Source organism: Dendropsophus ebraccatus, chromosome 1 (assembly GCF_027789765.1).
Source record: "Dendropsophus ebraccatus isolate aDenEbr1 chromosome 1, aDenEbr1.pat, whole genome shotgun sequence".
Lineage (NCBI taxonomy): Eukaryota > Metazoa > Chordata > Amphibia > Anura > Hylidae > Dendropsophus > Dendropsophus ebraccatus.
The window spans coordinates 98353238-98377670 of record NC_091454.1 but is presented as its reverse complement, the minus strand read 5'-3'; the positions used below and the strand labels follow the sequence as shown (position 1 = coordinate 98377670).

The window sequence follows — 24433 nt, the reverse complement described above, 5'->3', positions numbered from 1 at the left end:
ATACTGAAAAAACACACAAAAATCACATACTGTAATAGTCATTTTTGACAAGCTTCTGCGCTATGAGACATGGTACACAATATGCAAAAATAAAAGTCATAAGGACAGTATCCTAGTGGTACAAGTACCAAACCAGACGCAAGTTTAAGAACAGATCCCCAAACACAAAGATTCATAAGCTAAATATTGTAAAAAATTATGACATTTATTAACAGCTTAATGCCACTTTTGCGATGTAAGAATTTGCTAATTTTGTTGCATGTCAAATTTATAAGAAAATTTGTGCATTTTCTTAAGTCTTTCTACTTTTAAAAGTGGTGAGAAAACTAAAATTGGTTCACATTATAACATCATAAAATTCAAATTCTACATGTACCTCTTATCTGACTCATTTTGCACCAACACACACTGGTATATATAATTTGGTTGGGGGAGGGGGGTGATCCCTGTGCCTGGCGGACATTGTTAAAAAGTTACAGGTTTTTGCAAACACCAAATGGTATGCGCAAGGATTTTTGACCTTTTCTTAACATATGTCCTGCTAACCTGATGGGCAGGCAGGGTGCATGGCAAGGCAGAGAGTAATTCACACCATCATATATGAACATTGTTTTATGAGAAAATGGGTATCAAAATAAAATTAGGATTAAACATCACCACATCAGTTTAGCAGTGAAGAGTCTTGGTCTCTAGAAATGACTTCAAAATGTTGTTAGCTATTGACTAGTGAGATCCCTGGAGAAGATGCTAGTCCTGGCTGTAAACAGTGCAAACAATAATGTGCCCAGGTGGCTAGTGTTAAGACAGACCGATTAAGGGCTTATTAACAATAGCATCTTAGTCCTAGCTATTTTTTAATTAGAAAACATAAAAGAACAGATAAGTCAAAGAAATAAATTGATTTTAGTGGAATTTTAACTGATGGAAGAACGCCAGCTTTGTCATTAGTTTATACCCATAGGGCTGCCCTGTTCAAAACATATTGAAGAAATTGATCTGCTGTGGAAAAGAAAGGAAAACAACAGACGTGCACCCAAACAATGCAATAGTTATCCAAAGCTTGTTTATCAGAATAATCTGCTTCCTGAAACAACTAGAAATCGTACCTTTTTATGATACATTTACATAAAAAAATATATATATATAATATAGGGTGGGCAGGTTGTCTTGTTATGCTGGTTTCTGATAACTACTATACTGTATATAATAAATGTTTTGTTTTTTTTGCTTAACAATAACTGCAAATTCTTTTTCATGGAAAAATAAAACACTCCCTGAAAATAAGACATAGCGCATCTTTGGGAGCATCTTATTTTCAGGGAAACACACTATATACACACACTAATGTATGACATCCTAACTCATGCCAAGAGCAATTGCGCTTTTTCTTTAAAACAATGCTAATATAATGGATTTTATCTATATAGCAGATATGAAATACTACCTCGATCTCTATTCTAATTTGAGAAATTCTGTTAAATGGGTCACTTAGGTCAGAAGATGATCATACTCCTACCTATTCTGGACAGCAGCATCAGGATGTAATATCAGGCATGATGCTTCCCATGGGTATAAACACTGTCAGTAAAAAGGTCAAGTTGGTCAGTATTGATCAGTGAACAGGGATGATCAATGACTCCTTTCATACAGTTGAAAAAGGACAGCTAGACAATATTTAGGACAGTGAAAAATAACCTCTGCTCAATTTTAACCAATCAAGCACTGTCAAATATCTAATAGACTATTACTAATAGCAAAATGATTACCAATAAGGTCTATTATTGATCACTGAAGGACATTATAAATAAGTTCAGTGTTGGAAAGAATCACAATGAATACAATTGTGAATGTGGTAAGGGGACAACCACAAGCATCTAGATTAAATATTTCAATAAGGATTAATCTAGCATATGACATACTGCCTTAGCGCTGCAAACTTTTGTTACAAACAAAATTAAATACAAAGACTAAAACAGGCCAAATTTGGTTGACACATAGATCTCTATAGCATGTGCCATCATTTTTTATAACTGCAATCAATCTTAAGAAACAAAAGCAAATAGGAATTCGACCTGCTTTACTGACATGTTAAAAGGCAATCTGTTAGCACTTGGACCCGACCGGAGCTGCTGACTGTGTGCATTAAGTGACAGTTGACTAGTTAGAAGGGTTGCTTTGCTTTAGGTCTTGGTGAAGGGGATACTGCACAATTTCATATCTTCCCTTGTTATTAAAAGTCAAAGAGGAGTCACCCTGAAGCGCTCGTGCGGTACTCTGGCACACCTCAACATTTCTTCCTCCATGAAAATTCTGTGTGGGTGGCCTCCAATACGCTCGCACCAGCCTCCATGTTTGTGCATATGCCAATACTTTCAAAGGCTGCACACCTGAGTGTGCAGAGTGTCCCGCCTGTGGACATGTGCGCCACCAGTGTCAAAGTTGCAGAAATCGCTCCCACTGCACACGCACGTGAGCTGAGGGGATGAAGCCAATGCCCACAGTCAGGACACTCAGTGCACGTACGTCACTCCCCCCATCTACGGGGCCTGTGCGAACAACAAAGAGAAGAGGCGCGCGGCCTGTGATATCAGTGGCATATGTGCAAAGTGTCAGGACAACGTGCACAGCCCTTGACATCATGGGAGCATGCGCGAACATGGAGGCTGGCCCAAGCTTGCAGGAGGCCATTAAGCACAGAATATTCATGGAGAAAGCGGAGGAGGAAGGAGATGTCAGGCGTGTCAGATTGCGGTACCACGACTTTTTTTTGACTCTTGATTACATTAGAAGATATGAAATTGTGCAGCATCCCCTCCCACGAGAGCTAAGGCAAAGGTACATTTCTAACTAGTAAACTGTCCCTTTCATAGGAGACTGTCAGCAGAAAAAGCCCACTTGGTCCATCTAGTCTGCCCTTTTAGTATTTCCATTCTTACTATCCTAAGTTATATATGTTTGTCCCAGGCATGTTTAAATTCTGTTATTATAGATTTACCAATCTGCTGGAAGTTTGTTCCAAGTATCTACTACTCTTTCAGTAAAGTAATATTTTCTCACCTTGGTTCTGATCTTTCCCACAACTAACCTCAGATTGTGTCCTCTCGTTCCAGAGTTCAGTTTTTTCCAAAAACCCTCCTGAACCTTATTTAGTCCTTTAACATAAGGTTTGAAGGTTTCATATCATGTCCCCCCTGTCTCTTCCTCCAGACTATCCTTAAGTCTTTCTTGATATGTTTTATGCCTTACACCCTCCACCATTTTTGTAGCCCTTTCTTTAGACCGGTTCAATTTTATCAATTTCCTTTTATTGATAGCCAATTAAAGGGAACCTGTCACCCCCCGTGCCGGGGTGACAGGCTCCCGACCCCGTTAGAGCCCCCTATACTTACCTAATCCCGCCGGGTCCCGCTTCTGGAGGTGGTCGGGTGATGAAGATCTCAGCCGCTGCAGCCCGGCGCCCGCGCTGAGAGATGAGTCCAACACCCATAGAGAATGACAGGAGAGTCCAGCGCTCCGTCATTCTCTATGGGTGTTGGACTCATCTCTCAGCGCGCGCGCCGGGCTGCATCGGCTGAGATCTTCATCACCTGACCACCTCCAGAAGCGGGACCCGGCGGGATTAGGTAAGTATAGGGGGCTCTAACGGGGGTCGGGAGCCTGTCACCCCGGCACGGGGGGTGACAGGTTCCCTTTAATGCACGTTGTCAGCAGCTTGGGATGGCTCCAGGTGCTGAAAGATTCCCTTTAAGTATATATTATGGGTTCTAAATGGCAAAGTACTGTCTTTTTCGCTTTATAAAATGCACTTTTTTCCCCCTATAGTGTGGGAAAAACTCAGTGCATCTTATAAAGCAAATGTAATTTTTTGTAATAGACCATTTTCAGGCAGCAGGAGGCAGTTGGTAAAGTCACCCACTCCCTTCTCAACACCCCCAGGCTCACCAGTCTGCCCAAGAATTAGCAATTATTTAGCATGGCCATTAGAACCAAATATTCGACAATCACAACATTCCTCTAACCATACTCCCTCTCCACTGGAAACGCAGCACTAAGCACCTGGTACTTCCAATGTGTGAGAAAGAGCCAAGACAAGTAACAGCTGCTGACAGATTGCAGCAGTAGGTAAGTGGATATCATGGGAGAATACATGAAAGTAGTGGACTTTAAAAGATATGTATCCGCTATTCCCTTCTCATGACAGCGTTTTTTATGTTGCACAATTGGCGATATATGTCTATTTGAGACTGATACACAAAAAGAAAATATTATAAAAAAAAAAGTCATTAACAAGGGAAGTTGGCGTGGGTCATTTATTGGATTAGGTATGGTAAGACTCCCGGAAGGCTCCCGTTCACACACACCTATGTTATTGAGGTTGGAGTGCAGTGAGGCATGTAGCCATCTGTTATTGGAACCATTTGAGATAAGAAGTTGCCTCATAGGAAGCAGCATCTTGCTAGAAGTACCTAATAAACATCAGTGGCTCGCCATTTGTGCACTGAGAATAGACATATCGTTACAATGGAGCAGTGGCTGGTAAAAGAATTGAGTCAAATTAAACATTGAAATATATACCGTATTAATACTGTTTGCAAATGTATGGCTTCTTGTCTTTCCACACTTAATATATATCTTCCCCAATTTTAAGTTGATGTGGCTCCCTTTGCGCTAGCCATATTGTTCTAGCTTATTCCGCAGCACTTTAGATTATTAAATTTTCTACCTTGTCCCAACCTAAAATCACCTATTTGTATGTTTTTTGGATATGTGAGTAAACCCATGTAAACAGGGGAGAACATATAAACTTCTTGCAGATGTTCCCCTTAATAGGATGTGAACCCCAGTGCTGCAAGGCAACAGTGCAAACCACTGAGCCATCATTATGCCCTTACCACTAGTCAAAGTTAAATGTGGCTTGATGGAGCTCATGAAGGACAAAATGTTGAGATCTTTCTACTTAATTCATTCACCTGCATACAAAAACCTAAAAGTACATATATAGGTTATATATTTCAACAAAGTATACCACATGAACTCTCAGGTGATTACTGGGGTTCACAAGATGTGTTTCACTACTGTTTTTCAGTAATAAAGGAGCATGGAACATTAAGAAGGTTATCCAGGATTAGAAAAACATAGTTGTTTTCTTGCAAAAATCTGTGCCACACCTGTCCTCGGGTTGTACTACAGTTCAGCTTCATTCACTTCTATGGACCTGAGCTGCAATACCACTCACACTAAGCACAAGAGTGGTGCAGTTTCTGGAAGAGAGCAGCTATGTGTCCTGGATAACCCCTATAAGCCTTTACCATTTTTTGCAGTAAGTGATTTTTACTAAATTGATAGATGTATAAAGCAAATTTAAAATAAATATTAAAGCCTAACATACAGCATATGTCCACGTTATCATGAGAAGATCCATGTAAATAATGCATGTGGCCTCAGTTGCACTCACACAGTTGCTATTTAATTACCGTAGATTTATTACTGCAGAGTTTCTCTAAATGTCACAATCTTAAACAATACAAGATTTAAAGATGTTCAAATCTCCTACAGAGCTGCCAAATAGGTAAGACTTGAAAGAGAATATGTAGACAAAGAAGGCATTAGAAAGTTGTTTTTTTTATCCTGTGAAATTGTGCCTAGTGATTCTGCTGTCAGCATGGTGTACCTGCAGAGCACACTCACCTACTATAAACTCCTTAAGGGCTATATTAACCTTTGTAAACATTTTTTATAAAGTCTCTCAATGTATGTATAATGTAAAATAAAGCAACTTTGTAATAGTCCATCAACGGATGGTTAGCACTGTTGCCTATCTCTGCTGGGTCCTGAATTTAAACCTGACCAATGACAAAGCCTGCATGGAGTAGAATTGGCATATTCTCATGGGGGTACATTTTCCTCCAACACTCCAAAATATGCCAAAATCTTAAACCGCACCACTCTTGTCCTCAGGTTGGGTTTGGTTTTGCAGCTTAGTTTCATTGAAGTAAATAGAGCTTAAAGCGACTGCCAATTGTACCCACAATCTGAACCCCCCCCCCCCCCCCCGTACCGGCTTAGAGTGTCTAAGTCCTAGGATTGCAAGGCCCCTCTGTCCCTCCTCCCCATCATCAGGAATGCCCCAAACAATTTCTCCTATTCATCACCTATGTGAACACTGTACATTAGCTGGATCGTTAAGGCACCTGTGCAGTGTTCATACAGGTGAGAAATAGTAAAAATTCCTGCCCGGGGGCATCCCTAATGGTGAGGAGGGCAGGGAGGCGTTGAAATCTAGGGACACACACTGTAGGCCATGCCAATTTGACACAGGGCTGCTTTAAAAGTTTAAAAGTTGCTTTTTAGGACAATTACTGCATTACCTGCTGATTGGACCCCAGGACAGATCCTGGATTAAAAGCAGCTATCTGAAGGTACAAGTGGTTGTGGGGGGGGAGGCAGATTGTGGGTACAGAGTCGCTTTAAAGGGGTAGTGCGGCAGTAAAGAATTATTTACAGAATAACACAAATTACAAAGTTATACAACTTTGTAATGAATGTTATGTCTGTGAATGGCCCCCTTCCCCGTGTCCCACCACCCCCACCCCTGTACCCGGAAGTGTGGTGCGCTATACATTATCTGTCAAGTGCCGACCCCCGTCTCCGGTCTTCAGTCAGTGACGTCTTCTTCGGCCGGCAGGCGAACAGCTCCGACTGTTCTGAATGCCGGACGCCCTCTGCAGCGTCATCCAATGCTCCGCTGCGATTGGCTGAGCATAACCGTGCTCAGCCAATCGCGACTGAGCAGCTGATGACGCTGTAATGTGTGTTATTCTGTGAATAATTCTTTACCGTCGCACTGCCCCTTTAATTGTAATGCCACATGCAACCTGTTTTTTTAAGAAAGTAGCTTTGTTTTTTTTCTAATCCTGCATAACCCCTTTAACCCCTATGTTTTATATCATTTTCTGATTAGGGGGTATAGATAACATGTTGAAAAACATTTGAAAAATTATGTTTGCTTGTCATTACGAAGTACAATTGGTCTTGCAAAAATCAAGAACTCATATGGGGTTTTTTGAAGGAAAAATAAGAACGTTATGGCTTATAAAGGATGAAAAAGGGGAAAAAAATTATACACAAAAGTGGAAACTGACTTTCACATAAAGGCTTTAATTGACTTGGTATGAAAACTAAAGGTCCATTGACGCGGAAAGGTTATCTGACAGATTATCTGCTAAAGATTTGAAGCCAAAGCCAGAAATGGATTTGAAAAGAGAAAAAATTTCAGCTTTCCTTTATGACCTCATTTCTGTTTATAGTCTGTTTCTGGCTTTGGCTTCAAATCTTTGGCAGATAATCTGTCAGATAATCTTTCTGTGTAAATGAACCCTTAAGGCCTTAGTTATCAGCAGTGAGCATTCATAGAAAACATTTATTTGATCAATAATCGACCCTTGTAAAAGTGTCAGTAATCAGCCGACGAGCTGGAAAACGCCCCCTCACCAGCTGATCACATCTTTTGTGCAATGGTAAAGCCTGTCATTATCGGCCACACATCCCTTTGTGTAAACAGGGGACTTGCAGCCAATAACAATAAATATTTATGGCTGCACAAACGATACAGTGATTCTTGGTGCAGACATTGCAGACAGCCAAAGATTGCCACATGTAAAAGGACCCTAACTCTAGTGGAGGTCTCAAATTGGAAAATTAGATTCTAAGCTTAACTGGGGACATGGACCAATGTAACTACAGCAATGCAGAGTGTATCATCACCACTAGTGATATTAGATGTGAGCAGTTCTTATAATCCTGTATAAACCATAGAGAACACACCAAAACAAGAAACTCAGCTCTGCTACATTTGTACAGTTGATTCTAATATAGCTATAAATAGACTATGTCAAATATAACTCTTCTATTCTCTATATGTCAAAAACATTTTGATCCTTTATTACACAACCCACTGATAATAATTAATTGCCATGCGAGATCCGTAAGTTCTAAAGAACAGCTCATCAATTACATAAAAAACAAATTAGTGTGACTCATTTTTTCCAGAATTCAATTTCTATGAAACAAAGATCTGTGCCATAAGGCTCTTTAAGAGCAGAGTGAATTTACTAAAGACCAGAATTTTATTTGAAAGTAAAGAACCTAGGAATATATTTAAAGAGAAATCCCACTCATACATCACCTGTATTATGTTCTCCCAATAAGGCTAGGTTCACACTGCGTTTTCAGCATCCGGTTAACGGATCCGTTTTTTTTAACGTCCAGAAAAATAGGGTCAGCAACGTTTTTTGGTCCGTTTTGGTCCGCCAAAAAAAACGGATCCGTTTTTTTTTATAATGGAAGTCAATGGAAAAACGGATGCACACAAATGAATCCGTTTTTTGCAATCCGTTTTTCATGCGTTTTTTGCAAAAAACGGATGCGTTAAACGGGTGCTGAAAACGCAGTGTGAACCTAGCCTAAGGAGGTGGATTTATCACGGATTTCTCCCCTGCAATATTGAAAATGGTCTAATCCGCTGCATTTCTGCAACAAAATTTCTAAATCCTCAGCTTGCTCTTTAATCTAAGTAATATGTACTTAGATATGTGATATAATAATATCATGCATGTTTCTTTTGGATTTTGTCTGAAAACAAAAGTTTGGCTCCTGTATTTTGAAGCCTTTTTTGCCCCTTTTCTACCTGCAGAACAGTGTTAATTCGGTCTTGGTCTGAGGAAAGGAATCTTGGCAGCAGTCAGACTGTCATTCTTCATCTCAGCCCATGTAAGTAATTACACATTTATAGAAATACATGTAGGTGGAAAATCTGTGCTCAAAAGATTAATTGAAAATCAGGTGGTCCTCCATAAAACTGTCATACTACATCTTATTTCTTCTTGAATCAACATAGATGAGAAGGGTGAAGATGAAAATATAGGATAAAGCCAAAAACACTTAAGGGTATAAACCCACACACCGTATACGCAGCAGATATGCAACAAATACGCAGCAGATTTGTTGGTACAGATTTGATGCTGTGTTCAGTTATTTAGATCTAATCTGCTGTGAGTTTTCTGCGTATCGCAGCAGTAAATACGCTACATATACGGTGTGTGGGTTTATACCCTAAAGGAGGAAACAATGTAATACTCTAATGCTATTATGTAGTACCCAATGTTTTATACCAAAATGGGTCAATTACTGGGTCATATATTGTACCAAAAATATACGTATTATTAGAGTAAAAGGAGCCAACATTTTCAATAGCTTACTAAGCCATATCACATGCAGCTAAGGCATACTTGTGAACTTGAATTCTATTCAATCTCTGAACAAAGCTGAACAAGGTCACAAAACCACTGGCCTATATATAAAGAAACTGGGTAAAACTCCAGTTGTGCTCTTTGAAAAAGATTTTTCATGAAAACAAGCACTTTAACAATTTAGCTGAAAATGAAAAAAGTATTGTCATTCTTCAAATACATCCTAAAAATCATTTAGCTTTGTTGTATCCATTAAAACTGTACTGTTAGTGTGTACGACTATAGAAATCCTATAATTATAATGCTTGAAAATTCAGTGATGATGAGAGTAGAATTAGCATCTGAACTTCTTGTTAACTTGTTTGCAAAAAACCAGGAGATGGACGTGTAAAATGTAAGATACAGGAAACTTGAAGCTTGAAACTGCAGATCATTAGATTTGTGCAGATAGGCTTTACAGCAATATTAAAAAGGGTCCCTCTTCTACATTTGGCTGCTTCTTTCCTTATGCCAGATTATATAGATGTTTTTCTGGTAGTCTTTGACCCACACTGATTAGTCCTGTAAAAAGTGTAAATTAGGTTTTCAAGAGACTCTTGAGAACATACCACAGATATGAAAAAAGGGTATTTTTCACCACATAAATCTATTTCATTACATTACGGAGGCTGATATATGACACATATATAATATTCAATTGTCAGACAGTATTCTCACATAATTAAATGGAAAGACTATATGGTAAGGACTATTTAAATAGCAAGACAGTGAATTTTGATAAGGTGAGCTTACATAAGCAGAAGACAACTGAAGCCTTCTGCTCCTTGGCACTAAAACCCTTTTTAATCCCTATGCCTTCTGAGAAGTCCCGCATGCAATGTCCAGTAGCTGAAACATCAGGCATTCTTTGCAGGTATTGGACATCAGCTATTAGAAACCTTGCCAACATGGCAGGATTGAGACTTAGACTTATCCATCAACCTCTTATCAGTATAACTTCCAAGATGTGGACTGCCGGGAAGTGAGCGCTGAGGAGCAGAAGGGTCCAACCAACTTTGAAGGGAATCTGTCAGCTCCCGGTCCCTACCGAAGGTGCCCAGAGTGTGCTGTAGTTGGCAGTCCCCAGTGAGCATGGTGCCTTTTAATTTGTCCATGCAATGGATTATGCACAATCTCAGGTCTCCTACTGTAATGAAGAGTCAAAGAGGAGTTGTAGCTCAGTGTTTGTGCCACACTCTGGCCGCCTCACCACTCCTTCCTCCTCCCTCTTCATGAATAATCAATGCTGTCCGACCTCCTGCTGGCTCAGCTGTCAGCCAGTGTCTAGTCTAAACACTCAGATATAATTGAATCTCTGAACCCAAACATGTTGGAGCTGTGGTCTAGGGGTAACTCACCTGTCTACAGGCCTGCCAGCTGTTTACCCTTTGGTTCAAATCCCTGTTGAAGTTGAGTGGGTGGCCGCCATTTAATAGCAAATAAATGACGTTATTTTGAAACATCTATAGGGCTCCTAACAGAGAATTCTCCCTTATGATCCCATAAGCTGATGTCCAAAAACGACCTGGGCATTGATGCATCAATGACCCCAGGTCGTGAAAGGGTTAATAGAGGGGGGTTTTTTTAGGTGTTTATCGGTGATGGCTGCGTAAATATATGTTATCAGTGAACACTATTTTTAACAGATATTAATAAAAGTTACTTTTTAAAGCTCCTAAAAAGTTTTTTCAGTAAATATACAAGTCAAAAGGAGATTTTATTTAAAATAAATGTTTTCTATTTCAAGTGAAAAGTATTTATATATATTTTATTTTATTTATTTATTTATTTTTAAATCCACTCCTGTTTTGGTTGCAAAATACTGACCAAAATACTGTTAAGGAAAATAGCCTAATACCCAATATTGCAATATTACTGATTGTACAGTACTCCAGCCCAGTTTTCAACAGCCTTGAATTATGCTGTACATAGATTTACATAATAAATTTTCTGCACAGCATAATCATATGCCGTACTGTTAGAACCTGCACAATGCATTAGAATATAGCATATAAATGGTCTTCTGTGGTTTTGAATAAATCATAAAATCTTCTTCCCTTCCAAGTTAAATGCACTTTTTTGCTTTAATTTACATAGGATTAAAGTTTTCTGGAAGCTTTTACAGTACAATACATTCATGTGAAGAGTTTATATACTGACAACTAAGGTAACAGAACTGACAGCAGAGTTTAAAATGTTCATTCATTCAGAGAACATTTCATGAAAAGAAAGAATGCCTCCCTGCAAAAATTTTAATACAACATATGGCACAGATACAGTAATGCCAAAGGACAGGCTGTCCTATAAGAAGCGGCATTGAACTGATCAAATGAAATGAGCATTATAAAACTAAATGTGACACATGATTTAAAGGTTTCATTCAAACTTTCCTTTGACATTTTATTTAGAAAATATTTGCAAGCATCAAATTTTTTAGTAAATATGTTTCTGTAGGTGCTTATTGGGTGGGTGGGTGCATATTGCAGCCCAATATTCATTGTTATATTGAACTTATTATCAGTTTTAAAGAATAGTGAATTTACACTAATAATGAAGCTAAGCACTCTGTTAGCTCGACAGTGGGCTTAGCTGCCTTTGAACTCAGTGTGGGGCCTATTACCCAGAACGTATTTCGGCCTTACTTTGGTTGATTACGGCTGTTCAGGCTGATAATCATTTAGTGTAATAGGACATGTTGAAAATTAATGATCAGCCGACATGCAGAACATCAGCTGATTGTAGTCTTTTAACATGCTGAAAGATCCCGATTTTTGTTTGGATGCTGACTTCAATGGACAGCCCAAATGATCTAAGGATCATTCTAGCAGACCCCCTACTGCTCCCCTCAGCTCCCCCCACTTGCTGCCTGTGTGTGTAATAGCACAGGTAGCGTGTGTGGCGAAAAAGAAGGAAGAGAGCACTAAACTCATACGTTGGCGCTCGCTTCCCCCTTATTATCATGCCAATATGGCCTTAAGGCTGGGTCTGCAGACTGCAGCAGCCGTTACAGCTTGCAGCAGCACTTCAGGGGCTCAAGAAATCCTCTCTGTTTTTTTGCACTATAGTATAAAAATATTTTTCTACATTATGCATCCACAGACAGAGATATGAAAGTTACCATCAGTGTCAGCAGTCTGGAACTTCAATTCCCATCAAGAAATCAAATTTGTGGTGAACTTCAGCATGCAGCAGATCTAAAAATCCACAATCCACCAAATACTTCAGTTTTAATTTTGCTGACTTTGTTAAAGAGGTTTTCTGGGGAGATTGTAAACTCTCACTACTGCCTCCCCGTGGCATAAAACTAATAAGCTACTGCGGGAGTTGCTGGAGGAGCTGCTATATGCTATGTACCATATTATGATGATTAATTCTCCAACTGTATAGACATCAATTTAAAAATTGGTTAAAATTGTCAATGTAACTAAGCACTTTGAACTCAATTTAAAGGGCAGTGAAACAGATCTTATTATCCACAAAAATAATCTGTTATCACCTGGGGAAGTTTTACACAGCAGAAAGTCTCCAATTCTTTTTCATTCTGTGAAACTCAAAATCTAACATACAATACTACACATATACATATACAATACAACAACCATCCATAATTTAAGGGATACTGCAAAAGAAAAAGAAAGAATAGCTTTTAAATTAACTGGTGACAGAAAGTTATACAAAATTGTAATTCCTTTAGAAAATTTTGAAAACTCAAGCCTTTAAGTACTTATTAGCTGCTGTGTGCCCTGCAGGAAGTGGTGTACTCTCTGCAGTCATCTCTGTCTATGTTAGTAACTGTCCAAAGCAGTAGCCATAGCAAACCTCTCCTGATGTAGATAGTTCCCAACATGGACAGAGAGGGCAGCAGAGAGCACCATGTCAAACATTTTCAGTTTCACCACACAAATAATTTTTGCATATTAACTGCAAGAACTAAATCTGCCACTGCAAAGTGCAAATAGTGGCACAAAAAACCCCCCGGCTCATGTGGGTCTGTAGTTGAAAAAATGCAAGCATATGGCCTTTTAAATACGAGGAGGGAAAAAACGAAAGTGCAAAAGTGAAAATTGGCTTGTTTTAAAGAGTTAAGGACCAAGCAGATTTTCGTTCTTTCACTTTTGTTTTTGCCTCCTCGCGTTTAAAAGGCCATAGTGCTTGCATTTTGTCAACAACAGACCCACCACATGAGGTCTTATTTTTTGTGACACCCATTCTACTTTGTAATGACAGACTTAATTGTTCCATAAACTATGCTGCGAACCCCCCCAAAAAAGTATTTGTGAGGTGACATTGAAAATACAATGGGCAGTACAGTTATAATATTATGCAATATATATAGCTTTTATTTTATTTAACAACTCTTTTAAAACTAAAAAACTTAAAAAATTTATGTGTTTAAAATTGCTCTATTCTGATCCTTATAACACCTTTTCTTGTGGTCTATGGGGCTATTTGAGGATTCCTGTTTTGGACATGGTTTAAGGCTAGGTTCACACTGCATTTTTGCAATCCGTTTTTGCAATCCTTTTTTTGAAAAAAAAGGTTGCATTTGTGTGCATCCGTTTTAATCCGTTTTTCCATTGACTTCCATTGTAAACAAAAAAACGGATTCGGGTTTTTTTGCCGGACACAAAAACGTAGCTGACACTACTTTTGTTTCCGTCAATAAAAACGGATCCGTTTTGATCTGGGTTTTTTTTTACAATGTAAAAACGCATTGCAAAAACGCAGTGTGAACCTAGCCTAAGTTACCTTCTTTTTTATCCAGATTTATCATGTGCAACTTTTTGTTTTGCGCAAAAAATAATTAGCATATGATACATTACCCCTCCCCCCTTTTTTTAACTTGTGTGCAGTCTGCCTAAGGGACTTCTATGAGCAATATTTACTGCATTGATCAATCTTATCTTGGCTGCTGAAGTCAGCCTATAGCAATCCTAAAGCCACAGCAGCCCAGCAGAGGCTTTGGGCTGTCATTGGATCAGATTGGCTTTTCATGATCGCATCCTGGGAAGCCGATCCCCCCATTGAACAATCAATGAAAGCTTTTACAGGCCATTTAAATGCTGCTGTCGACTTAAAGCTGCGCTCCACAGTTACTGATAGGAGCTGGAAGGCACTATGTATAAAGCAGGCTCATGTCCTGAGCCCATGCTATACACTGTTGACAGCAGCAGAACGAGCGTGCTCATCCTGTGTCATCTATAGGTTAATGATACTGGCGGTGGCTCACATCTGCAGAAAGTTTGTATGTTCTCTCAGTGTTCGTGTGGGTTTCCTCCGGGTACTCTGGTTTCCTCCCACACCCAAAAACCTACAGATAGGTGAATTTAGATTGTGAGCCCTATTGGGAACAGGAAGCAATAATTGGCAAAAAAAACTATGTGAAGTTCTGTGTGCACTATACAAATAAAAGCATTTATTATAAGGATGTGTTGCCACATTTGCCTTTGTGAACAGCGGGGAAAAAAAACAACACCAAAATGCATTGCAAAAAAAGGTATGTGCTTTTAAAATTGTGCTTTATGAGGAGCATCTGCAAAAACATGATTTAACCACATGGTTTTTTATAAACAATCTAATGTGCCTGGTAATACTGATGACACTGCAGGGCCCAGACAGTTTAGGTTCTAACTATGTAAACAAAGAAATGCAGCAAAAATGCAACAAAAAAACGTAAAAGTAGGACCGTGGTCTTATTGTGATCATTAACATAGCAGTAGTCCCTACACCTGATTTCAATTATTCCTAGTTATCTCTTCCATTAAACACATTGCAGTCATGGAGCTACATTTAACAAGAGTAAATTTGTAAATGCCACAAAATAAGACCTAATGTACTTTAAATAAGCATTAATGGACATTATTTCGATTTTTACTTTTAAAGGTCAAAACAAGAGTTTTAAGAGCTATACATTTTAGACAGTATTTCTCTAAGGCACAAAAGCAGAAATAAAAGAAAATGAGATAAAGGAGTGTTCTAGGTCAAGAGCCACTAAAAGAATGAATGGAAAAAAAATAAATTACATGTAAAAGTTGATATATGATGACCATGCATTCTAGTTACTTTGTTAAAACTAATATCTACAGTATAATGCTAGAAGTAATCTTTTCTTTTTCTTTTTTAGTATAAAGAATAACATAGTGTAACATAAAAACATACCACATAGCTATAAAAGAAACTTATAGCATCAGGTAGTTTCCACCACTTACACTCTTGCTTATTAATCAATTTAATTTTCTTTTTTTTTTTAGTAATTAACAGCTTTATGGTCCCTATGACAACTGCCTATTGTCCTCATTCCACGGAAGTGCTAACAACACTATTCATCTGTGTTTCCATATAAGAGACCTCAAATATCTATTTTAGTAAATACTCATACTTGCTATCAATTATCCCTTAAAGGGGGTGTCCTGCCTATGTGACTAATGTATGCTGCCGGGGCTGTGGGGGACATAACAGTGCTATATACTTACCTGTCTCACTCCATTTCAATTTCTAGTTCCCAGGCTGCCTGTTGTCCACCTCTGTGGTTCTCAGAGGAAATGGCTGCTCAGCATAGAGACCACTATACTGTCTATGCTGAGCAGCTGTTTCCTGTTAGGAAAACATGTCACCAAAAGTTGTAAAGAAGATGAAGGCAGCAGAAAACAGCAGACAGTCTGGAACATTTGCAGTAGATCAGGACAGGTAAGTATATAGAACTGCTATGTCCCCTGCAGTACACATTAGTTGCTTAGGCAGGACAACCCTTTTAAGCACCTTATCTTAAAATTACGCATTTTGACATTACTCTTGGAAATGTGTGAATTTATTAAAAACTAGATGATATTATTCCTCCTGTTCCCTACAGTTTGTGTTGTGGCCTCTTCTTGTCTACTGCTGCTTATTTCATCTCCTTGCTTCTGAGACTAGTGATCAGTACAGACTGGCTGAGATGGGACACCACTGTCAGTGATTGGCTGAGCTGAGAATGGCTGAGAGATAAGTGAGATAATTATAGCAGAACAATTGGAGCTGCAAGGACCAGCAGTGGAGCAGGGGTAAGTAGTTATATATTTTTTTTCATTTTTTTTCACAACCTCAGCATTCGATAGTCCCAGAGTAGCCCTTTAAAGTACAGCTTAAAGGGGTTGACCATTTTAGTGAAATATTCGTTGGTGCACTGTCAACCTGCTTTATTAGGAAGAGTATGTCTATGTCTAACTATCAAAAAGAAAATATTACTATATTTAATTATAATAGCTAAAGTTTTATTTGTGGCTAGCTTATTTTCCATTCATAAATGTTACAAAGACCAGGCTACATCTGTACAAATGATATTTGTAGAACCCAAATGTATAATTTTAAAATTAACTGAGTGTTTAAAATTAGAAAGGAAAAATAGCACAGTTTAAAGCAACTAAGATGTGCATGTATTTATTCCATCTGATGGGGATATTGCTAGTTATAATGCTTAGACCATGGGGTTGCTGCTAATATCTTCATTTCCCTGCAGGAGACATTATAACAAGGTAGATAGAGTTTGATCATTTTACTCCATGTGCTTCATACTGCTGCCTGAAGAATATCCTTCCTGATGTGTGCTCGGGCACTGCTTTCCACTAAAAAATGACTCAATTGTGACTCAAATATGCAGGTATTCAATCTACGTAGTCTTATCAGTGAACCACACTTAAATAGTGATGATAGCATGCGTGGTTAAATGAATGGCTTGTGTAAGAATAGCATAGGAGTAAAAAAAAATTGCCTGCTCTGTATCATATCTGATGTTAGATTTAATATATATTTTTTATTTCTCTTTTTTTTTGCATTTACTACTATTAAGCTTTGCTGCCACTGTGTACAGATAGATCTTAACATTGCAATCTGTGCTCAAGGGACATATAATCCATCATTTTTGCTTTAGTAATTGGTGCACCTGCCACAATTTTGTTTCTGGGATTACTGACATTTGGGAAGAGCTGTTAAGCCAAATTTAACTGCTGTAATATGAGCAATAGTTTGAATATATGTATTAATATTGCATTTGGTTTTAAATTGCTCCTGTGGGTCAGTCATCATTACATGGCTCCTGTAGGGGTGGCTGGTTTATGACATCCATACATACGGCCTTTATGTTCTCAGCATATGATATAATAAGCAGTATAAGGGTAAATGCACACTAGACTGATTTGCAGATGACAAATGCACAGCAGATTACAGTATCAACAAAGTTTGTGTTGTTTTTTTTTTTAAATCTACACACAGCAGAAATTCTTGACAGCAAAATCTACATTAAATCACTTTGTGTCACATATTGGTGTGGATTTTCCCACAATATCTCAATATTCATGAGAAGCAGAAAACTAATCTCACTAGCTGCTGATTGGCAGTTATCTATCCATGCTGTATATAGGCAGACAACTGTCAATCAGAAGCTGAAGGGCGGGGGGAGGGGTGTGGCAGGTATCCTATTCTCCTGCATATTAGGAGAATGGCTGAACTAAATAATGTAAGTAATACACTGATCTGTTCAGCAAATCTTTCACTAGTTTATGCTGCCTAAACCTAGTGATAGATCCCCTTTAATGACCAGAACCCACTTTTCAAATCTGACCGTCTCCCTTTATATGGTTATAACTCTGTGATGCTTTAACTTATCCTAGTGATTCTGAGACACATTGTATTATTGGTGAATTTTGTCCTATATCCTTATGGTGGTAAATATTTTCTATCAAAGTATTTTAGGAGTGATACAGCCCTGGTGGTGAACAGAGGGAGAATGTTCTGACCTATAGATCCTTAGGCACTTGATAAGGAGACCGGACCGGTCTTGAAACACTTTGTGTTGCTGACATAATTCTTTTAATAAATTTTATGATATTTTATATCACTATTATCCCTTGGACCTGCGCCTGTTTTACCTGTCTTGGAGTGGAGGAGGATACTGACTGTCTTTAATCCCTTTTGGAGATTAGTCGGGAGAGTGGTGCCTTACACCAGCACAACCTACTCAGGTGAGAGCTCTATGTGCTTTTTTTCTCCACTTCAGCTGTGATTGAATTACGCTATGGAGCGCTCTCTTATATTTTGTTTTTAAGTTACCCTAAGTCTATATTCGTACATAGTATTTCAATGACTATTTGGTCTGTAGTTTTTCAAACAAAACCAAGAATGGGTCCAAAATATTAAGAATTCCCAAAATACATTTTCTTTGTTGGTTTCATACCATGACCAAAATATTATGGAACCATGGCAGAGTACATCAATCGTGATAAATGTGCCCCTGTGTGTGAACAAATATAGCCTAAAGATATAATAGAGACATCTTTGTGGATTGGCAAACCAAGTGCTATGTTTGAGTAAAAGTATATGGTATTTAAAGGGGCATTATCAGCAGGTTTGATAAATCTTACCTGCTGAAAGCTCCCTATTGGGCACAGGGTGCTGAGGATGAAGTTATGTCCCTTATCTTCATCCTCAGCATAGTTCTCCAGCTGTTAATTGTGCTCAGTAATGGTGCGTTTACACAGAAAGATTTATCTGACAGATTTTGGAAGCCAAAGCCAGGAATGGATTTGAAAAGAGGATAGATCCCAGTCTTTCCTTTATGACCTGATCCCTGTTTATAGTCTGTTCCTGGTTTTGGCTTCAAAGATCTGTCAGATAAATCTGTGTGTGTAAACACACCATAAGCTGTTAGTAGCACTGGGCGTGTGGCTGGAGGTGGACTGGTGCTCTGAGTGGCGGTAGCCATGCCCCCAGTGCTCCCAACAGCTTACCAGGCACAACTACCAGTACAGGAACATCGCCGAGGATAAAGGTAAGAGACATACCTTCATCCTCAGCCCCCCATTCCCACTAGGGAGCTATCAGCAGGTCAGAATCATCTAACCTGCTGATAGTTCCCCTTTAATCTGAGGATCATCCCAGCAGAATACAGGAGGATAATAACCACCAGGCTATACCATCCCTGTATTTACCACAATGCAACACTCATACTTATGCAATTTTATACATTAATACATCTGCTTCATGCATCAAACGTGAAATTTTAAGGGGCTATACTAAAAATTAAAATATTCACACTTTTCTCTTTTATACCACTGAACTGTTTCTAACAGCAGCAGGTTGGAAAAAATGTATCCAGAAATGCTACAAGGAATTGTTTTTCCACCCACTTACCAATTAAGTTAGGTTCAGTAATAATAATGAATTCATTATGTGAAATGTAATATTTTCTATGTATAATCGAACATCAGAGTCTGGTGTTTCTACATGGGCCATAGGCAATGCATTTACTTCTACAGATTGTTGTAGTAATGAACAACAAAATTGCAAAGCTCTAAGTGTGCAACTTCTTGGGAAAAAATGATGGACATTTAGAGGATGTTCACTAGAGATGAGCGAATACTATTCGATCGAACAGCTACTCAATTGAATAGTGCGCTATTCAAGGTATCTGACCGCGTTCGAATATTCGTGCTAAAGCACAGTAAAAATTCGAGTCGCCCTCCCACATCCCCTGGCGCTTTTTTCCAGCCAATAAACATGCAGGGGGTAGGGACAGGCACTAGGAGTAGGCAGGACTTTAAAAAAAAACTCTAACTGTGATTGGCTGGCCAAACCATGTGACCTCCTGAATAAAAGAATAGTGAGAGGGACAATCTGTAAAGCAGGGATAGGAAGGTTTTAGGTGAAGTTGGGTAGGAAGGGACCCCCAAAAGCCCCTTTTTTAGGGCTGAAACTATATAAAAACAGACATTTACAAGCTGTTGTGAGACAGGCAGTGTGTTTACACTGTATAGGCTGTTGTGAGACAGGCAGTGTGCATACACAGTGTGTATACCCACTGATAGTGTATACAGCTGTATACTGTAATTGTGGGATAATACCTTTTATCTTGCAAACCACAAATTTGCGCAGTCTGCGTCCAGTAAAGGCGCTGACCAGCCCTTTACTTCTATTGTTGTAAAAACAATTCTATATCCAGTATATAGCTGTATACTGTGTGTGGGATAATATAGCTGTTATCTCAACTCAAGAGATTTGCGCAGTCTGCGTCCAGGGAAGGCATTGACCAGCCCTTTATTTTTATTGTTGTAAAAACACTTCTATATCCAGTATACGGCTGTATACAGTGTGTGGGATAATATAGCTGTTATCTCGACTCTACAGATTTGCACAGTCTGCGTCCAGGGAAGGCGTTGACCAGCCCTTTAGTTCTGTTGTTGTAAAAACAATTCTATATCCAGTATACGGCTGTATATGAAATAAGTATTTTTTTCCATTATACAAAGCGGTTATATTGTGTTTGGAGTCTATAGTTGATAGTTTGTGATAGTGGCATAATACTGAAAGTTGATATATGTATGCAATATATTCCTGTGTGCAATTCACATCACTGGCTAGGCAATATATAACTCTGCAAGCAATTGTATTTCACAAGTGTACTGAATAAACAAGAAACAAACATACGCTAATATTACACACCACCTAATACGTAGGCAAGTACCCCCAGACCAAAAGGTACACTTGTACTTTACCTTCATGTACCCAGGCATGCTTCCCCTGCTGTCCTATATGCATTCCAGAGGTGTTGGCATCATTTTCTGAGGTTTCATTGGGCACTTGGTGACCTCCTAGTGGTCGAATCTTGATTTCCAAGTCCCAAGGATTTCTCTCCCATAGACTATATTGGGATTCGATATTCGATCGAATAGTCGAATATCGGGAGCTATTCGAATTGAATCCAATCGTATCGAATATTTCAATATTCGCTCATCTCTAATGTTCACATATCATTTTACTTCATAACAAATATACAAAAAACAGATATAACACAAAAACAATGTTTTGTTTAACCCCTTCGCGTGGGCCATATGCCTATATACATTCCTACTGCCGATGCCCCGTGCAGAAGGAATGTGTATAAACGTTACTGACATGAAAGGGTTGCTTCAGTGTGATTAGCCCCGCACACATTATGAGTCAGGCATAATGACAGACAGCCATAACGCAGCTGCCTGCAATTACTGACTTGAAAGAGACTCTGTACCCAAAATCTGACTCCCCCTAACCGCTTGTACCTTTGGATAGCTGCTTTTAATCCAAGATCTGTCCTGGGGTTCTTTCGGCAGGTGATGCAGTTACTGTCCTAAAAAAAAAAAACATGCAGCCCCGTGCAAAACTGGCATGGCCTAAAGTGACTATGCATTAGGCTGGCACAACCTCTCTGTCCCTCATCCCCACCCTCCTCATCATTAGGAATGCTCCAGGCAGATTTTCTACTATTCATCACCTGTGAGAACACGGCACATGGGCTGGATCGTTAAGGCACTTGTACAGTGTTCACTTCAGAGGAATAGGAAATATCCTTCCAGTGTCATTCCTAATGATGAAGAGGGTGGGAAGGAGGGATGGAGGGGTGCTGCAAAGCTAGGGCACAGATACTCTAGGCCACGGCAGTTTGGCACAGAGCTGCAAGTTTAAAAGTTGCTTTTTAGGACAATAACTGCATCACCTGCCGAACGGCCCCCAGGACAGATCTTGGATTAAAAGCAGCTTTTCGAAGGTATAAGTGGTTTGGGGGGACAGATTGTGGGTACAGAATCGCTTTAACACCACAATCTATAGCCACTCACCGCATTTTAAGGAGGTGAAGGACAGGAGAAGTACCTGTCACTGACTGATCGGGACCCCCGCAGTGTGACTAAGAGGGTCCTGATCACATTCCCTGACAGGCAGAGGAGTTGTTCCTACCTCTGTCCTGTTAGATCAGTGATTTTCTCATAGAATCTGGCATAGGCAGAGCATAAGGGAGCATAGCTGGCTATATAGTGCATATCTGACAACATGTAGTAACTCTTGCTACAGGGGGTACAACTATTTACATGGGATATACCTGGTTACAGGGGCATACCAAAATAAAGGGACGTTGCTACTGGATACAAGGGGTGTATCAGGTTACAGAAGGAATATCTGGCTACAAAAGTAATATTACTAGCTACATGTGGCATAGCTGGCTACAGGGGCATATTTGGCTATATAGGCACTATTACTAGTTAGATTGGTCATATCTGGCTACAGGGACACACACACACCTGACTACATGGTCATTATTACTAGCTACATGGGGCATGCCTGGCTATAGGGGGCATACCTGGCTAGGCATTATTACTAACTACATGGAGCATACCTGGCTACATTGATTATACTTGGCTACAGGGAAATGAATACTGGATAAATAGGGTATTCCTAGCTACTTGGGTGTACATGGCTACTTGAGGTGTATCTGGCTACAGGAGGGCTGTCTCGGTGCAGGGGAAATACCTGGCTACATGAGGCATTATTACTGGCTACATGGGACATAGCTGGATAGAGGGTGCATACCTGGCTACATGGGCATTATAGCTAGCTACAGGGGTCATATCTGGCAACAGAGATTAAACCTGACTAATGGGTCATTATAACTGGTGACACTGAGCATATTTGGGGACAGGGTCATACCTAGCTAAAAGAGGCATTATATCTGGCTACAGGGGACATATCTGGCTACAGAAGACAAACCTGGCTACAGGGGGTATATATAACTACAGGGAGAATACCTGGCCACATAGGGTATTGTTACTGGCTAAAGAGGGGCATAGAATCTGGGGGCATTGGTATTATCAATTCACTTTAAAGGAACTGATCTGTAGTATCACACACAAACTGAGTACAAAGGTGGCGCTGTTTCCGGAAGAAGACAGCTATATTTATTCTAATCCTCGATAGCCCCTTCAAACAGAGCCTGTGCCTGCAATATCAGCTTTGCCAATTTAGTCAACATTTATAACTGATTGCCTCCTTGGAGGCACTCAGTTGGAATATCCGGTTACTTGGGGTACTTGGGCTAAAAAGGTTGATTCTTTCAGCAGTGTTCTACTTTTATAGTGGCAACTAAATATATTAATCAATTATGATATTAATATCCCCATCTCTAAAGATCCATCTAGCCATATGTCTTTTTGTTATATACTTTTATTACCTATTTTGGACCATTTCAGAGATCACCCATTGCTCATCTCTACTGCTGAGAGGTAGCTGCAGTGTGCGCCAGCTCATTTACTATAGAGGATGGTTAGAACATGAGCATGTGCACCCTAACATGTGCACTGAGCTCCTGTGCCGAATACGACAGAGTCTATAATATAAGAGCAGATGTGACAGAAAGAACATTGAGTTGTCACAACAGGACTTACCATTTCTTGTTGTTATTATGCCCTGGACTGGCGCCAAGATGAGGCACGGCTGCAGTAACACTTCCCACGCAAGTTTATATAACCATGCCAGCAACACAGACATGATCAGGGCACTGCAGGCCTGAACTGCCAATCAACTTAGAATATCCCACCCTCCCAAACCAGGAAGTGAGAATGGCACAGAGCGTCGATCAGTGGGCAACCAGGCAACTGCAAGTGGAAAACCCCTTTAAGAATCACAAAATTTTATACATAAAGGTTACACACTGACGCTGTGGCTGTTTGCCATAAAACGTACATTTACTGAATAGAGTTAAAAAAAAAAATTAAACAAACTATTTGGTACCAATGCATAATTTGATGTAAGCCTTCAGCAATGTATTACCAACAGTACAGCAATCTACACTATCTACACTTCCTAAAGAACAATGCAAATGCTGTAATTGATTTTGTGTTTCCAGATGATAAAAGAGATACTTTTTAAAGATATTGTGGAAAGTCTCTTTTTCTATGATGTTTTTGGTCAAGGCTTTGCTTAATAAAAATAAAATATAAACCATTAAGACTGGGTATTTACTGAGATAACTGGGACACCAATTAATCAACCATGTATGCAGAGGACATTCTTAATGTTTCATTGACATTGTTTGCAGTGTTTTTCCCTGCCTAGAATACGCAGCCTTGAGCAGAGTGATGGATGTCAGCTCATCAGGATGTAAGCTCAGCATGCTTAGTGCTGGGGTATCACAATGATTGAATTGCTGCACTAGCATTTACCTTAGAGTGCCATAGATTGTGGTGATGCTGCAAGTCCACTGTGACTCTCATAGCAAACCTTTCACATTAAAAATGTATACTGTATTTCAAACTATTATGTGCCAAAATGGCAATTTTCCTTTTCTACTGGTGTGACATCACTGCTGG

General features: G+C 39.3%; 1 protein-coding gene across 1 annotated transcript in view; it reads right to left on the bottom strand.

Annotated features, from left to right (window-relative positions):
- NELL2 (neural EGFL like 2) overlaps nucleotides 1–24433 on the bottom strand; it is a 178952-nt gene that overhangs the window by 138044 nt on the left and 16475 nt on the right. The gene's annotated exons all lie outside the window — the stretch shown is intronic.